This window comes from Equus caballus, chromosome 20 (genome assembly GCF_041296265.1).
Source record: "Equus caballus isolate H_3958 breed thoroughbred chromosome 20, TB-T2T, whole genome shotgun sequence".
Lineage (NCBI taxonomy): Eukaryota > Metazoa > Chordata > Mammalia > Perissodactyla > Equidae > Equus > Equus caballus.
In genome coordinates, this window is record NC_091703.1 from 6,341,702 (window position 1) to 6,358,470 (window position 16,769).

The 16,769-nt window shown below is 46.1% G+C and overlaps 1 long non-coding RNA gene across 1 annotated transcript; it reads left to right on the plus strand.

Moving 5' to 3' along the window:
• Positions 1-2,762: 2,762 nt before the first annotated feature.
• Positions 2,763-16,214, plus strand: LOC111769247 (uncharacterized). The gene is made up of 3 exons (XR_002802096.2): positions 2,763-2,902; positions 9,632-9,825; positions 15,453-16,214. It is a non-coding gene; the product is annotated as an uncharacterized lncRNA (long non-coding RNA).
• The last annotated feature ends 555 nt before the right edge of the window (positions 16,215-16,769 follow it).

Below are 16,769 nucleotides of genomic sequence, written 5' to 3' on the forward strand. Positions count from 1 at the left end.
AGTCCATCCGTATCCACTGGAGGGTCCAGTGAGAGGGTGTGGTGGAGGGTCCAGGGAGGGGGTGTGGTGGAGGGTCCAGTGAGGGGGTGCGGTGGAGGGTCCAGGGAGGGGGTGCGGTGGAGGGTCCAGGGAGGGGGTGCGGTGGAGGGTCCAGGGAGGGGGTGTGGTGGAGGGTCCAGTGAGGGGGTGCGGTGGAGGGTCCAGGGAGGGGGTGCGGTGGAGGGTCCAGGGAGGGGGTGCGGTGGAGGATCCAGGGAAGGGGTATGGTGGAGGGTCCAGGGAGGGGGTATGGTGGAGGGTCCAGGGAGGGGGTGCGGTGGAGGGTCCAGAGAGGGGGTGCGGTGGCAAAAGGTAGTTACAGCCAGGTGTAACCTGGAGAATTTACCCCACGTTCTGATTTCTACAGTCTTTTGTGAGTTGTTCCACTTGGTCCTAGTAGCAATAATACCATTACGTAGATGTGGAAACTGAGGCTCAGAGACACCACGTGACTTGCACTCACTGAGACTGTTGAGATTTAAATCCAGTTGTTCACAAAGTTGGACGCGATCTTCAGAGAGCAGAGGCAAAGTGGCATTGACTGGGCCCCTGCCTGGTGTCTCGCGCATCGCTCTTCCCGTGAAGTCCTCTCCGTCCTGCCGGGGCTGGACTTGCCCATTGTAGTGAAGAGGAAGCGAGCTCAGTGTTAAACAATTTGACCGGCTATAAAGCGGTAGGAGCTGGGATTCAAACCTAGTTCTGCCCTCCTCCAGAGCCAGTTTTCTCTCCTCTCTGCTAACCTAGTCCTTTTGTATTAGAGATGAGGAAACAAAGACTCAGGGGTGAAGCAACCCACAGCCGGTTAGAGGAGGAGCTGAGGCTGGAATCTGACCCGCTGCACCGTAAGGCTCTGGGGCCGGGTCATTATGTAATTGTTGCTGCCTTGAAATCAGACGAGACTGTAATGAAGTACCGCGTTAGTTCTTTATAAGCAGCTCTAACATTTAGCAGAACTAAGTGATGAATGAGGCCTGGGACTTCAAAATGCCCAAAAGAGTGATATCAAAGCCTGCAGTCAGGGGTGGATCCGGGTCAGTTCTATATATAGATTTAATTGTTCACCAGCACTTTCAACCAGTGTGTCTGAGCAGCCTCATAAACTCTTTGAAGTCCTGTTTCTCTGTGGGCGCCACGCACTGTGCCAGGAATATCTGTGGATGCTAGATCATTAACCCTATTGAGTAACTCATTGTCTGAAGATAGCCCGACTGTGACTCTACTCAAACAAATAAAAAAGTGCAGACCCCTAGTGGCAGCCACCTAAAGTGTGGGCATACAGCCCAAGCAGTGACCAGAGATGGCCTACGCCGCTGAGACGCAAAGCCCACGAGAGCTGCAGGAATGATGGGGATGCAGAGGCTATTCCTAGAGCCCCACTGGCTGTCCCTAGAGCAGTGACAAAAGGAGACACAGACGGAGGAGGGAGTTTCGACAGATGGTCTCTATCCAGGGAGCAGAGGAAGAGATGCTGACGTCAAGAAAAACCGGGGGCTGTGACCCTAGCGATGACTCTATTTCCTGTTCTGAGCTGTGTGGCAGGATTCTGGTGGGAGGAGCACTTATTCATTGTTGAGATTTACTGGTCCCCACTCTTCCCAACTGTTTGAGCATCTGAAGAGATGGGAGGTTCTTGCAAGTAGAAGAGGATACTTTGCAAGGACAATGGTTGGGGCTCAAATGCTGCTGTGAGTAGAGTTGTATTTCTTTGCTGTTGCAAATTTTTATAAAGGCAAATTAGTACACCGGTGGAGGTGGATCTCTGACCCTCCTGAGGGTCAAGGATTGGTAAGCAGGTCTGATGCACTGGACCATATTGTAGTGAGGACAGCAGAGTCCAAGAGAGGGCAGTCATCATTAGGAAAGCACTCAGGACCACTGTGAACAGTTGTGCAAGTTTTGCACTGAACACCTCTAGCGGGCACCACTTAGTCTCTTTTGGGATTTGTGCAGTGTATAACATGCAAATTGTGTGTGATGGCCCTGGGAGTCTAGAATCTTATACAACTCCAGATCACAAAGATCAGAGAAGAAAATTAATTCTAGGCATAGCATATTGCTAATACTGGAATTTACCCTGACCAGCCACCCTGATGTCTTCGTATATCTGGAGGAATGTGGCTTCGGGTTTATTTGAATTTACAGAGCTGTAGCACCAAGCACGAGAACAATCTAGGATACAGGCAATTTGTGGAAGGAACGCACCATTCTCTCCCTCAATTCTCCAGAGCTGGGGTGAATTAACAAAGTTTGCCCCTGAGGCCAGCAGGAGCAGATGGCTAAACAGGAAGCACTGCCCTGTAGGAACTTGGCCCTCAAGCCCTGGTACAGCTGAGCGCAGCACCAGTGTGATCGGCGTCTCCCTGGCGGGGGCGGCGGTGGCCACAGCCGTGGCCCCAGTTCTGTGGGCTGCGCCAGCTGCGAGGCGGGGCAGAGCTGGAGCCCTGGCTGTGATGGGGCAGAGCAGCGCCCCGTGAGTCCCCGGCCGTCTGTGAGCCCCGGGGAACCGACCCAGAGTCTGCGCAGGCGGCTCCGGGAGGCTCGCACGCGGGGGAGGGTCTCTGGAGGCAGATAGGGCTCTGCGGGCTCGTCACAGGGAGCCAGGACACGCTCGCTCACACCCGGGGCTGCCGAGGCCAGGGCAGGCCGGCTACGCAGAGCTGTTCCTTCCCCGGAAGCAGGTCTAGGACCAGAAGCGCTTCCCCCTGCATCCCCCGCCCTGCGGAGGGAGGGCGCAGAGGAAAGGCTCCGACAGAGAGAGTGGCGGGCTTTCCGGGGTTAAGGAAGGCCCACGAGGACAAGCAAGTGGGGTCACCAGCCAGCAGGAGAGAAGCAACGAGCGGCGAGCGTCAGGGACAAGTGGGAGGTACTACTCCAGGTCTTACCACCCAGGGTGTCATGACGCGGGGTTGGGTTCATAGCTGTCTAAGAAGAGGACCTTGGCGCCTTGCAGAGTCTTTCCTGAAGCTGCTTCCTCAATGTCTAGTTGTGACCCAAATCAGGAAGAGAACAAAACCCTCCGTCAGGATATGGTGCGTGCAGAAAAGCCAGCTTTGCCGGCGCGATAGTTATCACACTAGGTGGGGTGACACTTTCCAGGGCTCTCCAGAAGGTCCGAGTAGAGGGATCTACGAAAATCCAAATGAGGGACAGCCTTCTATAAAAGGAAACACAAATGTGGCCTCTCCTGTCCAGAATGATAAGGCTGAGAGGGAAAATCATAAAGTTTTATCAGATTCATCCAAAGAAAAGAGAGGGCAGTACTGTTTTAGTGCAGCAAGTAGAAAACCTGTGGAATGGTCATAAGAGGAGGTGCCCTGAAAGGCAAGAAGGGCTGGGCTTCTGTCCCACAGGCCAACGTTCCCGTCACTAAGGACAGGCACGCCTTCTCAGGAACTTCCACGGTGACACTGTTGTCAACAGGCATTCTTTGGATGGTTTGCTGAAAGAAGCAAGCATCTCACCCACGTAGCACTTTGTTTTGTTTTAGCATGATTCGGGGAGCAAAGGACATTGGGAGGAATGCTGGGGACAAAATAAGCTGGGCTGTTTGCTGTGGACTCCATACTAATCAAACTCGGAAAATCTAAAAACATCGACCGCAGGAGGTCAGTGCTTCCTAGGAGCCCCCCGGGGACAGAGTCTCAACCAAGAAAGGAAAGCCAGGAAGATCAACCAGGCTGGTTACATTTAGGGGCTCGTAAAAATTCCTGGTGCCATTAGTAATGGAGAAAAAGCCTTCAGTGTAGTTGAAAAAGTATTAGACTACCAGCATTATCCATTTACTGCCTAGATGATTTAATTGGCAATTGATCAGGCTCTGCTCTGTTACGTCATTTTTTTTTGTTGTCTCAAATTATTGGCTCCCAGCCTGTGAGACAAAAATCACTGGCAGGCTTCTGAGCCCTCTGCACGGCGCACATCATATGTGGGCTTAGTAAAAATTTCTCATGTGTCATATGTACCACGATTTTTCATATTGGTATTAATGGGATTAACAAAATACAAATCTAATAGAAAGCATTCCTAAAAGTTGTTGACCCTTTTTATCATGTATTTCCCCAATCAATGGGTGCTAAGTAAATACAAATACTATTATAAATTTATGTTTTTCAAACTATGGTTTAAAAACAATATTTATTGTTACTTTAAATTAGAAAAATAATGGATTTTGATGTACTGTTTCTTGACCAATTGTTATGTGCAAAGCTCTTCACATCTATCTCACAACTATTTTCACAACTATCTCATTTAATACTCATGACAGCATTGCAAGGTGGGCATTATTGTCACCCCATTTTATGGATAAATAAACTGAGGCTTGACGAGCTTCAGTAACTTCCCTGTGGTCCCCCAGGTAATGAGGGGCAGAGCTGGAGCTTGAGGCCACATCAACCTTTACTGTAACCACCGCCCAGCACTACCTCACTAGCTCTGTTGGAGAAGTCAGAAAACTGGGAAGTACAAGGAAACAGAGCTCTCAGAACCCTTCTATCCAGCCATAGGGGTGATAACATTTTAGCTTTTGTCCTTCTGGTCATTTTTCCCATTTTTTTTTCACTGAAGTGGTTTTATGTAACACATTTTGTTTTGTATTTTCATAAGTCATCTTCATATATCAAATTTTTTCCTATAATATCATGCATTGTCCATTGTAAGATTGAACTATGTTTTAGTTGACCATTTCTCTATTTTTGGACATTTAGATATTTTCTAAAGTTCATTATTAAATAATGTTGTGTGGCAGATTGCAAAATCTGCCCACGTAGTATTTGCCTCTTGTCCAGATATGGAGTCTAGGGGGCCGGCCCCATGGCTGAGTGGTTAAGTTCGTGCACTCCGCTGTGGCAGCCCAGGGCTTTGCTGGTTCAGATCCTGGGTGTGGACATGGCACCACTCAGCAGACCACTCTGAGGCGCTGTCCCACATGCCACAACTAGAACGACCCACAACTAAAATATACAACTATGTACTACGGGGATTTGGGGAGAAAAAGCAGAAAGAAAAGAAAAGAAAAAGATTGGCAACAGTTGTTAGCTCAGGTGCCAATCTTTAAAAAAAAGAAGATAGGGAGTCTATTTCTCCAACCCTCAGGGCCGTGTGACTTGCTGTGGCCAATGCAATGTTAGCGAGTGTACACAAGCAGAGACTTGAGTGTGCTTGCACACTGGGGATGGCTCTCTAGTTGTTCTTAGGAACCCTACAATTGCCACCATGTAAAGAAGCCCAGGCTAGCCTGGTGGATGATGAGATATCACCCCTGCTGACAGCTTGCCAACTGCCAGACCTGTGAGTGAGGTTACCCTGGATCATCCAGTGGCCAGCCAACTCGCCTGCTGACCACAGACACGTGACAGAGCCCAGCAGGAATTGGACAAGCCAAGCCAGATGAGAAGAACCACCCAGCTAACCCACAGAATCTTCAGCTAATTAAATGTCTGCTGTAAGATTTGGGGTAGTTTGTTACACAGCAAAGGCTAACTAATATATGTTGCAAGGAAGGCTCTTGCATATACAAGTTTAAGAGTAGAAGTTACAGTGAAAAGTGAGAGATGGAGTGAGGCTTAGGAATGGGATTAGGTTTAGAGGTGAGGTAAGCAGAAGGTGGGCTGGGGAGGGATAGAGGCAAAAATGGGATGAGCATTTATGATGGAGATGGGAGGCTGAAGAATAAGGATATCTGTGTGCATTTACTTGGTAATTTTCAAAATCTGGACGTTCATTGGTTTATTATGGTGCACCAAAATGTCACATACCAGTGAGTGCATATTTTAGCACAAATTCACCAACAACACATCACATTCTTTTTCCTCTTTGCGAGTATGATGAGTGCACATGATATCTGCCTATTTTGATTTTGCACACTTTGATTACTGGTGGAGTTGAATTTTTTTCCCAGGGTTACTGTTTATTTTTTTTTTCCCTATTCATATCGTTGGTTCAGTTTACCACTGAATGTTTCTTTTTTCTCTTTTTTTTGTGAGGAAGATTGTCGCTGAGCTACCATCTGTGCCAGTCTTCCTCTGTTTTAAGTAGGATGCCACCACAGCGTGGCCTGACAAGTCGTGCTAGGTCTGCACCTGGGATCTTAACCTGCAAAGCCCAGGTCACTGAAGTGGAGTGCATGAACACAACCACTGCCTCACTGGGCCAGCCCCCATTGCACTTTTTGTAATTGCAATAGTTTTATATTTCTTTTGGATACCTGGTGGCATAAGCACTCCCTTGTCCCAATCGCTGCTTATTATTCTTTTCAAGTTTTTCTCGGCAGTTCTTGGCCATTTTTTCTTCCCAATAAACTTGAGAATCACTTTATCAGATTCTAAAAAAAAAAAAAATAAATGCCTGGGAATCCTGGTCTTTAATCATTATTTACTTTTTCTTGTGGTTTACCTTTTCACTTCTTTAAGTCTTATTTGTCCAGGGGGCTTGTGCACTTCCTAAGGACAAGAGTCATGTCTTATATTGTGTCTTTGACTCTCTGCAATGCCTGGCGCATAGAAAATGACCCGTATTTGTGTGTTGATATACTCCCCGGAAACGTATATCACCAGAGCTTGAAAATGTATATATTTTTAAACTACCTACCAAAAGAGGGAAATAATAGTGGAATCTATACATCTAATTTCAAAATGTATTTTCAACAAACCCAAGTGAAATATTTTTAAAAATTGAAATGTTCCTCAACATTTAAATGATTCTATGCACTATAAATTAATAGATCAAATTTGAAATTAATGCCAAAAATTTATCTAAAGACCTTTTGTACTTGGCTTTTTATCATTATGTTGAATACTACTAAGTCTGAGTAAGCCATTACTTGGACTTTGCATTACTTTGCATTTTGTGTGTGTGTGTGTGTCTGTGATGAAATTTAGTAAGAGTGACTTCTCTTATAAGAATGTCTCCATATAATAGTGCTGGGAAAACTGGACAGCCACATGCAAAAGATTGAAAATTGACCATTCTTTTTCACCACACACCAAAATAAACTCAAAATGGATCAAAGACCTAAAGATTAGGCCTGAGACAATAAGTCTTTTGGAAGAGAATATAGGCAGAACACTCTTTGACATCAGTTTCAAAAGAATCTTTTCGGACACTATAACTCCTCAGTTGAGGGAAACAATAGAAAGAATAAACAAATGGGACTTCATCAGACTAAAGAGCTTCTTCAAGGCAAGGGAAAACAGGATTGAAACAAAAAAACAGCTCACAAATTGGGAAAAAATATTTACAAGCCACTTATCCGACAAAGGGTTAATCTCCATAATATACAAAGAACTCACACTGCTTAACAACAAAAAAACAAACAACCCGATCAAAAAATGGGCAGAGGACTTGAACAGACATTTCTCAAAAGAAGATATGAATATGGCCAATAGACCCATGAAAAGATGTTCATCATCGCTAATCATCAGGGAAATGCAAATCCAAACTACACTAAGATATCACCTTACACCCGTTAGATTGGCAAAAACATCCAAAACCAAGAGTGACAAATGTTGGAGAGGTTGTGGAGAAAAAGGAACCCTCATACACTGTTGGTGGGAATGCAAACTGGTACAGCCACTATGGAAAACAGTATGGAGATTTCTCAAAAAGTTAAAAATAGAAATACCCTATGACCCAGCCATCCCATTACTGGGTATCTATCCTAAGAACCTGATATCAGAAATCTCAAGAGTCCGTTGCACCCCTATGTTCATCGCAGCATTATTTACAATAGCCAAGACGTGGAACCAGCCTACATGCCCAGAAACTGATGATTGGATAAAGAAGATGTGGTATATATACACAATGGAATACTACTGAGCCATAAAAAAAGACAAAATTGGCCCATTCACAACAACGTGGATGGACCTCAAGGGTATTATGTTAAGCGAAATAAGCCAGTCAGAGAAAGACAAACTCTATATGACTCCACTCATAGGTGGAAGTTAGTATATTGATAAGGAGATCAGATCGGTGGTTACCAGGGAAAAGGGGGGGTGGGGGGAGGGCACAAAGGGGGAAGTGGTGTACCCACAACATGACTAACAAAAATGTACAACTGAAATCTCACAAGGTTGTAATCTATCATAACATTAATAAAAAAAAAATGGGATATTTGGACAGAGAGACATACACACATACAGCAGAACACCATGTAAAGATTGGAGTTATGCTGCCACAAGCCAAGAAACTACCAGAAGCTAGGAGAGGAATGCAATACATCCTTTCTTATGGCCTTCACAGGGAGCATGACCCTGCCAACAACTTGATCTCAGACATCTGGTCCCCAGAACACAGAATCTGTGGTATATTGTCATGGTAGCCCTAGGAAATGAATACAACAACTTTGGAAAATAGTCATTGTGACCACAGGAATTGTACATGGATATTGCTTAAGTGGGGCATCAGAATTTGCCACTCCAAAATGTGTCTCTTTGGCTTGATTATCTTTAAGAACAAAAGGCTCAAAAAGGAACTTTGACCTTCCCCTCAACTGCCAAAAAAAATTTAAATAGAAGGCCTGTTCCAGGAAAGCTATTGCCATAGATAACTCTAGGTGTGGTAGACAGGAAGACACCTAGCAAGGCCCATTTTTTTAATCAAAGTTCTCTCTCATTGTCCACAGATGGCCTAGCAAACATTTGTTTACCAGACATTTGCTTTTCCATCTCGATGTGAATTGCTTTCCTCCCCTTTGAAGTCCCAAACCACTACCCACAACATCTTCCTTTGTCTTTAGCTGAAGACGATATGTAAGGTGGTGGCTTCAGCCATTTTGGTGAGTTACTCAGTTTTCCTGGGTTACTCCCATGTATACCTGTTATTAAATGTGTTTGATTTTCTCCTGTTAAAAAAAAAAAAAAAAGAATGTCTCCATATATAAATTTAAAAAATATAAAGCCTTAAGAAAGTTAAACTAAACCTATATGGCTGATTCATACTCCTGACTTTTTAACCTCGACTGTATCCATTTGCAGAGAAATCCACAATATGAGAGCTGAAAGTGCCCTCAGAGAGCCAATTCCTTCATTTAACTGACAAGGAAACTGAGACCCAGAACAGTAAGGTCAGGGCATGCAATTAGTTGATGGCAGAACTGGGACTAGCATCAACTCTGCTGACTCCTACCAAGTGATATTTCCATTACATTATGCTGTGATATTGCAAATTTCTTGACCTTTTCTCAAAACCAAGTTAATTTAATGTTACTTTTTCAGAAGCACGCCTTGTAAAATTTTTGCCCTTGTTTTGGGAGGGAGAGTGTCATGGAACCAAACAAACTAATAACAAAAGCCCTAAAACTCTAAAAAGATGAGTTTTTGCTAAAAGATAAAACGACTCTTTAAAAAGAGCAAGATCACTTTCAAAACAAAATGGCAGCCCAATAAAGCTATTGAAGATTATGTATAGTGGGCATAAAAAGTGAACAGAGGGAGAAAGAGAAAGTGTGGCACTGTGCACCAAGGGAGAAGTGACGCCCCACAAACAATACGACGCCAAGTCCATCAGGCTAACGGGGCGGGGGGACAAAGGTGTTCAAGCCGTACTGAAGGAGAGAGGAGAGAATGACACACACTCAGAGCAGCTCTCTGTCTCACAGGATGTCACCAGCCACTTCAACCGCTGAGATAGATCCTGGCTAAAGCACGGTGTGACGAGGGGCTTCCTCCCCTATGCAGAAGACAGCTTGATGACCTAGCGAGTGAGTGAACTAACCTGAGGAGAAGAACCCCTGATCAAAGGCAACGCAGCAGACAGTCGTCTGACCAGAGACCACGCATCATCCTGAGCCAGGTAAGAGTGAGTTACAAAGATGAATGACAGGCAGGTGACCCACAGCTCTTGAAATTTCGTAGAGCAAGACGGGAGCTCACAGATCCAGGCATTTTGCTTCAAGTGAAAGGGAAATAGTTATTTTCACTTTTAGAAAAATAAACACCAGGAAGAGCGTGAACTAGAGCAGTGCACCCTGTTCATGAGGATGAAGTTCTGGGGCACACCAACCGCTCCCTAACGCTTGCATAATTGTTGATCAAATGAGCTTAGCTTATCTCGATTTCTTCTTTTTACAAGTTGGGTAAAAAGTCTTTGCTCAAACCGGGGAGAAAATAAATATGAAGGTTGTTCCCTGAAAGACAGGCTTCTCTGGCATGTCCAAATTATTTAGCTTGAAACATTATAATGAATGGTTTTTGAAAGAAGCAATGCCGAGTTTAAAAAAAGAAGAATGATTCTACCTCATGCCATATGAAAATCAATTCCAGGGTGGATTGTAGATTTAAATGTGAAGGGTAAAACAATAAAGCACTATAAAATGATATAGGAAAATATCTTCATGACTCTTGCCATAGACAAATATTTCTCAGACAGGACAAACAAAAAGCACTGATTTTTTTTTTTCTTTTTGTGAGGAAGATTGGACTGAGCTAACATCTATTGCCACTCTTCCTCTATTTTATGTGGGATGCTGCCACAGCATGGCTTGAGGAGTGGTGCTAAGTCCACACCTGGGATCCAAACCTACAGACCCTGGGCTGCCAAAGTGGAGCACACAAACTTAACCACTATGCCACTGGGCCAGCCCCAAAAGCACTGATCTTAAAGGAAAGACTGATAATCTGGACTGCATTACAGTTAAGAACTTCTGATCAACAAAAGACACACTATTAGGGGAGAGATTGAAAAGACAAACCACAGAGTGGGAGGAGAGATTTGCGATATGTATATTCAACAAAAGACTTGTGCCCAGAATATATAAAGAAATCCTACAAATCAATAAGAAAATGACAGATAAGTCAACTTTTAAAAAAGGTAAAAGTCTGGAACAGTTGCCTCATCCAAGAAGGTATCCAAATTGCCAAGAGGCATGTGAAAAAGTATTCAACATTACTGTTCATCAGGGAAAAGTAAATTAAAGCTCCAGTGAGATTTCACCACATACCCGCCAAAATGGATAATATTAAAAAGACAAACTATATCAACGGTTGGTAAAGATGCAAAGTAATTAGAACTCCAATACACTGCTGGTGAGAATGTAAACTCGTACAACCACGTTGGAAATTTCTCTGATGGTATCTACTAAATTTGAACACATGCAAAGCCTGTGATCCAGCAATTCTACTCTTAGGTTTGTGTTACAAATGTGCACCAAAAGACATGCACAGAAATGTTCATAATGAATCTTATTCATTATAGCTCCTAACTGAAGACAAACCAAGTGTTCATCAACAACAGAATGGATAAAGTGTTCTATATTCATTCAATGGAATACTATACAGCAATGAAAAGGAACAAACAACTGTTACCACAACATGGACGACTCTCTCAAACACAACTTTGAACAAAAGAAACCAGACATAAAAGAGCACATGCTGTGTAATTCCATTTATATAGAGTCCAATAACAGGCAAACTCACTTCTATGGCCATAGAAGTAAGATCATGGTTACTTTTTGGAGGTGGGTGGGTAGTGACTGGGAGGGGCATGTGGAGGGCTTCTTGAGTGTTGATAATATTCTGTTTTCTGATCTGGATTGGCTTACACAGGAATGTTCACTTTGTGAAAATTCATCGAGCTGTTCATTTAGGATTTGTGCACTTTTCTGTAGTAATTATACCTCAATCAAAAATTTATCTAAAATTGGTTGCACAACAACAACACGTATATATATTATATATATGCTATATGTATATAATATACATTACTGTATATATATGCACACTACTGAACCGTACACTTAAAAATGGTCAAAATTGTTAATTTTCTGTTAGGTGTATTTCACTATAATTAAATTTTTTTTAAAAAAAACGAAGGAACCAACCCTGCTGACGCCTTGTTTTTGGACTTCTGAAATATTTTCAACAAAAATATTTTGTAATAAAAATTTATCTAAATTTAAATAAGGGAGTTTCACTCCGTATATTAGAGCTCGTAGAAAAAAATACAGCCCTCCACTGGGACTCACCAAGCCCTGAGACTGGGTCAAGCAGATAGACTTGAAAACCAACTCCCAACGTGGGTGCCTGGAGGCCCCTGGAGGGGCAGCTTAGCCTGGACAAGTGCAGAGGGCCCGTGCACAGAGGGCGCCTGTCGAGACAGAGCTCTGACCGGTCATTGTTTTCCTCATCGCCATGGCGTACGGTTGAACTGATGCCAGGAGCTGACCTCAGCTGCAGTCCCCGCAGACCGTGTCCAGAATGCACTGAGGGTTTGGACCAGATCACAGCTCTGCAAGGCCGCAGTCCCAGCTCTGCCGCTGACCTCACCAGCAGCATTCTTTAGAGCACTCATCATCATTTGCAAGGAGTCTGAGGGGAAAGCACGTGGGGCTGTGCTGGTCGAACATCCCATCCATTCATCCAGCCACTTGTTCATTCATCCAACAAATCTTTGTCGAGTATCTGCATGTTCAAGGCACTCTGCTTGGTTTTCTACAATAGAAAGAAGCTCCAGGCTCCATGGAGATCACCTTATTTTTTAGAGATGTCAAAGGTTTACCTCGTATGGACAACATAGGATATGGCTATCCCCTGGAAGGAATTGGTGGGACACAAACAAAAGGTAAATTTCTGCTGCTTTCCCTCTGACGTTCTCTGCCCTCCCTAATCGCTGCCTGTGTCTGCTTCCAGAACGCCCATCCTGGGATGGGAAGTAGGCAAGAGGAGCAGAGAGCAGAGGAGGCTTAATTTCACTTGTATCAGTGGTGGGCACAGAAATCCTGTCCTCTTCTTTAGGGTAGTAGACGCCCTGGGGATTTCCTACATGTAGTCACTTCTCCAGACCAGCTCCCTTCTAGAAAAGAAGCTATGGCTTCACAGTTTGGTTGCTTGTCCAACATCTGTTTCCTGTACACACCTGTCCTCGTTTGGAGCAGAATCCTGCTTTTGCTAAGATCTCTTTCCTCATCTATGCATGTTTCAGGGGAGGCCCCAGCCTCGACTCGGGCCCTGGCCCACAGGCAGATCCTGAGAGGTCAAAGCCAGTGGCGATGTTCCCCTCTTCCTTTGCCAGCAGCTGGTTTAAGATGGGTTTGTTAGGCTTGTTAGTCTGAGACCCAAGGGGACCTCTGCCGGGGGCTTCTGGGAGAGTTTGCTGTCTTATATGGAGATTGTGGATCTACGATGCCTGGGCGGCTGCAGCCCGTCTTTCCACCAGTCTGGGGATAAAGCCAACCCTGGGGACTACCGAGCAGAAAGAAGCTGGCCTGTTCTGAAATTGTGAAACGACTGAATAAACCAACTCTGGAGACCCAGTCTGAGCTCCTTGTGCTGGAGAGAATACTTCTGCTTATTACTTAAGCCTATTTGAGGCAGGGTTTTTCCAGTAGTTACAGAATCCTGACTGATGCGGAAACTCCATGAGCAAGGTTAGAAATCCCCTTGTAGTAGCTGAGTGAAGTGGAGCCGAGACACAAGGGCAATTGAGTTTCCACAAAACCTGCTTCAGGCCCCTGACCCTCTGGTTTTCTGTTTGCATTCAGGGTCAACAGGAGAATGGCAGGCACATTGGAATCAACACATCTGTTTAGAAGGGGCCACACAACACATGTGCTAATGGACCTGGATTTGACTGAATTACTTCCTGTTCATGAATCTTCTTCTGCTGGAGAAGCAACTTTGTCAATTTGCTATCCCTCCTTTAAGGCCTCTTTGAAAGCACAGTGAAATGAATCTCACGGCTGGGGCATCCTGGGGAAGCTGTTAGCCACGTTCCCAACTGCAGCCAGAGGTTCCCCTCAGCCCTCTCCTCTATCAGTCTCAACCAGCATGGCTGGGACAGGGTCCTGAAATCTGCGTTTTTAATGAGCTCCGCAGGCGGTCCTGAAGTAGATGCTCCAGGGGCTTTCTTGGGGAGCGTTGATCTAACACACCCCAGACCGAGGCTGGCTGTTTCTCCAGAAGTAGCCTGGGGTGAGGGAAAGCTGGGGCATTGAAACCACGGCTCTGTCATTCTTAGCCGCCTGACCCAGCCTCACGGCATCGCAGTTTCTTCGTATGTAAAACAGGACTAACAGTACCAGCTCCCCGGGGGTGAGGATGAAATACTGAATGAAAACTGCACATTCCTGCTCGGTTCGCTAATCGATGTATTGCTTCCACAGGCTCTTCAGGAACAGGGCCGGTCCGATGCCCACAGGATGTACCAGCGTCTGGTCTCCCCGGTGGGCCCAGGCTTTCTGTCATAAATCCATCCAGCTGAGCTTTCCATCACGTGCCAGAGCAGAAGCAGCTTCCTGCACACCTTCTGTTTAGGGCACACCTGTTCCCCTGGGGCCAGCCTCTTACTAAAGCCGCCCTAGGTTTCTGAATATTGCTCCCCAGAAGCAGTTCACAACAATTAAAGTGAGGAAAAGGGACTCTCCTACTTAGGGACTAGTGCACCAGCCTCTTCCCTCCTTCATAGGAAAGATGGGGAGGGGAACGAAGGAGGAGAGGAAGGGAATTGGCAAAAATCAGCCTCCAGCTGACTCCCAGGCAATTATGCCTCCAGCACACACTTACTGAACACTTGCTGTGCATCAGACACTGGGCAATGAGTCCACATTTGCCTCTGGCCCCGGTCACCCTCTTCCACCCTTCTGCTTGTAAAAATGCACTGAGAACCAGAGTCTGGAGGAGAACGAGGTAACACTTGGAAGTTTCAGTTGGCCTCGATTTCCGCTTTTTACCTCCCTTCCTGAGATTCCCTCTTCTCCAGCCTTCAGGCACCAGGCAGTGCCCTCATGCTGTCTCCTGGTTTGGGGTCTTGCTCTGTGCTCTTCCTGGGGGACCTGGCTGCTCAGGAATGCTCAGAGTTAGTGTTATAAACCAACACTTCTCCGCCACAGCCCCCTGGTGTGCCTCAAGTGATGTGCTGCGAAGAGCAGTGAAGACGGAACTCATGTGAAGCTCGCAAATGCCTTAGTCTTTAAAGGATTCGTTAGAGCCAGTTCAAGGTCATCCCTAACTTCACACCCCTGTCAATTGTCTGTGCTCCATCCTGGTCTCACGAGCGGACTTAGAGACAGTGCCGAGGGTTTGCACAAACCGCTGTCTACTCATCTGTCGTGGTGGTCAGGGCGGATGGGGCAAAGGAGGACCCCGTGGGCAGCCCCAATCGATGCTGCTTGACTTTCACTTTTCTCTAGTCTTCAAGAGAGGGAAGAAAATCCCTTCTAATCCAGTGAGAATTGTCTAGGTAGAAAAGAATGATGATGCTGATCTTCAGCCTTCTCCTCCCAGGTCACCTCCATTCTTGGCCTTTCCTGACCAGGACCATCCCCTGTCCTTGATCTCTTTTGTGTCCCACTTGTCCTCTTTGATATCTTTGCAGTTTGGGTCGTGTTCACAACTTGACATTGTACATCGAGAGTCTGACTAATGCCCAAAGGAACGGAATTGCTTCAAGCCGTTGCTTAATATATTTCTTTTAATACTTTTCAGGATTCAGCTGGTCAGTGGACAAAAGAGCCCAATTAAACCACCAAGCTGCAGCAAACGCGCTCAGGAAGGGCCTCAGCACAGGCCTGGAGCACTGAAGAACGTCTCCTCAGTGCGGGCTTTGGGAACAGCCTTCAGGCAGACAGTGAGGCCCCGCACAGCCTCTGCTCCTGGAAAAGCCCTGAAGGCCTGTGCGATGTGCCCTTGGGATGATACTGGGGTCTCCCAAGGCTCCACCCTAGGTGGGCCCCGTTGCCTCCTCCGTTCACCCTTCCCCAGCCACATCAGGTACCAGGGCAGTCCCATCCTCAGAGCAGGCTGCAGGCTGTGAGGCTCCTGGAGCTGGGTCTGTGCTATCCCGTTAGCCTGGGATGCTGCCTTCTCCACCCCTCAATGATCACAACCCATCTCTCCCCTCAAGATGCCATTCAAACGCTCCTTTTCTGCAGCCCCCGTCTCCTCCTGTTGCGATCCTAGAGCACATTGCTTGCATGTTGCTGAACAGATGCCCATCCTGATCTGGGATTCAGTAGTGGTCTCCACCACCACCCTTCCCACCAAGCTACTCTGCCACTTCCCTCAAGGGGAGAGACGGGTAGGGGAACTTCGTCTACAGACTGCCTGTCACTTGCCGGGCACCGTGCTGGTTGCTATATGAGAATACCATTTAATCCCCGTGTCCACTGCAAGGCAGTCATTGTCATACCCATTTTACAGATGAGATTTGCCAAATAAAGGCAGAGAGCCAGAATTACAGTTTAAACTCAAGTCTGACTCTTGCAACAACCATGTTAGTAATTGTCTGTTAATCTTTGTTTGGCCTTGTCACCTGGCACAGGCCTTGCCCACAAACAATTCCCAGTAAATGTTGGTGAGTGGAGCGTGTGATCCCGGAGTGCTGAAGGAAAGCAAAGTGGGCATCTGGACTGAGTTAGGCTTTGACGTAACTTTCTAAAGAGGCTATTTGCACTTTCAAAGGGGGAGGGTTAAAAGAAACAACCGAAGGAATCTCTACGTGGTAGAAGGTAGCAATGTTCTGTGATGCTTCTCCCCACCTCCTTCCCTGAGCCGGCTGGTCAGAATGGGATGGAATGAGTAGTTTTCCTTTGCCCTGCAGAAGCCAAATGCTCTGCCTCACCCATGTGGACCCCGTATGGGGTTCCCTACGACCCCTCGCTTCTTCTGTGTTCTCAGCAGAGTATGTTTGATGCTCTCATTTGGGCAGAATGCAAGATGAGCATCTCAGCCGCCCGCGTCTCTTCCTCCCCGTGGGGCCACAGGAGCCAGGTTGTTGCCTGGGCTCCTTCAGTCCTGGCCTCA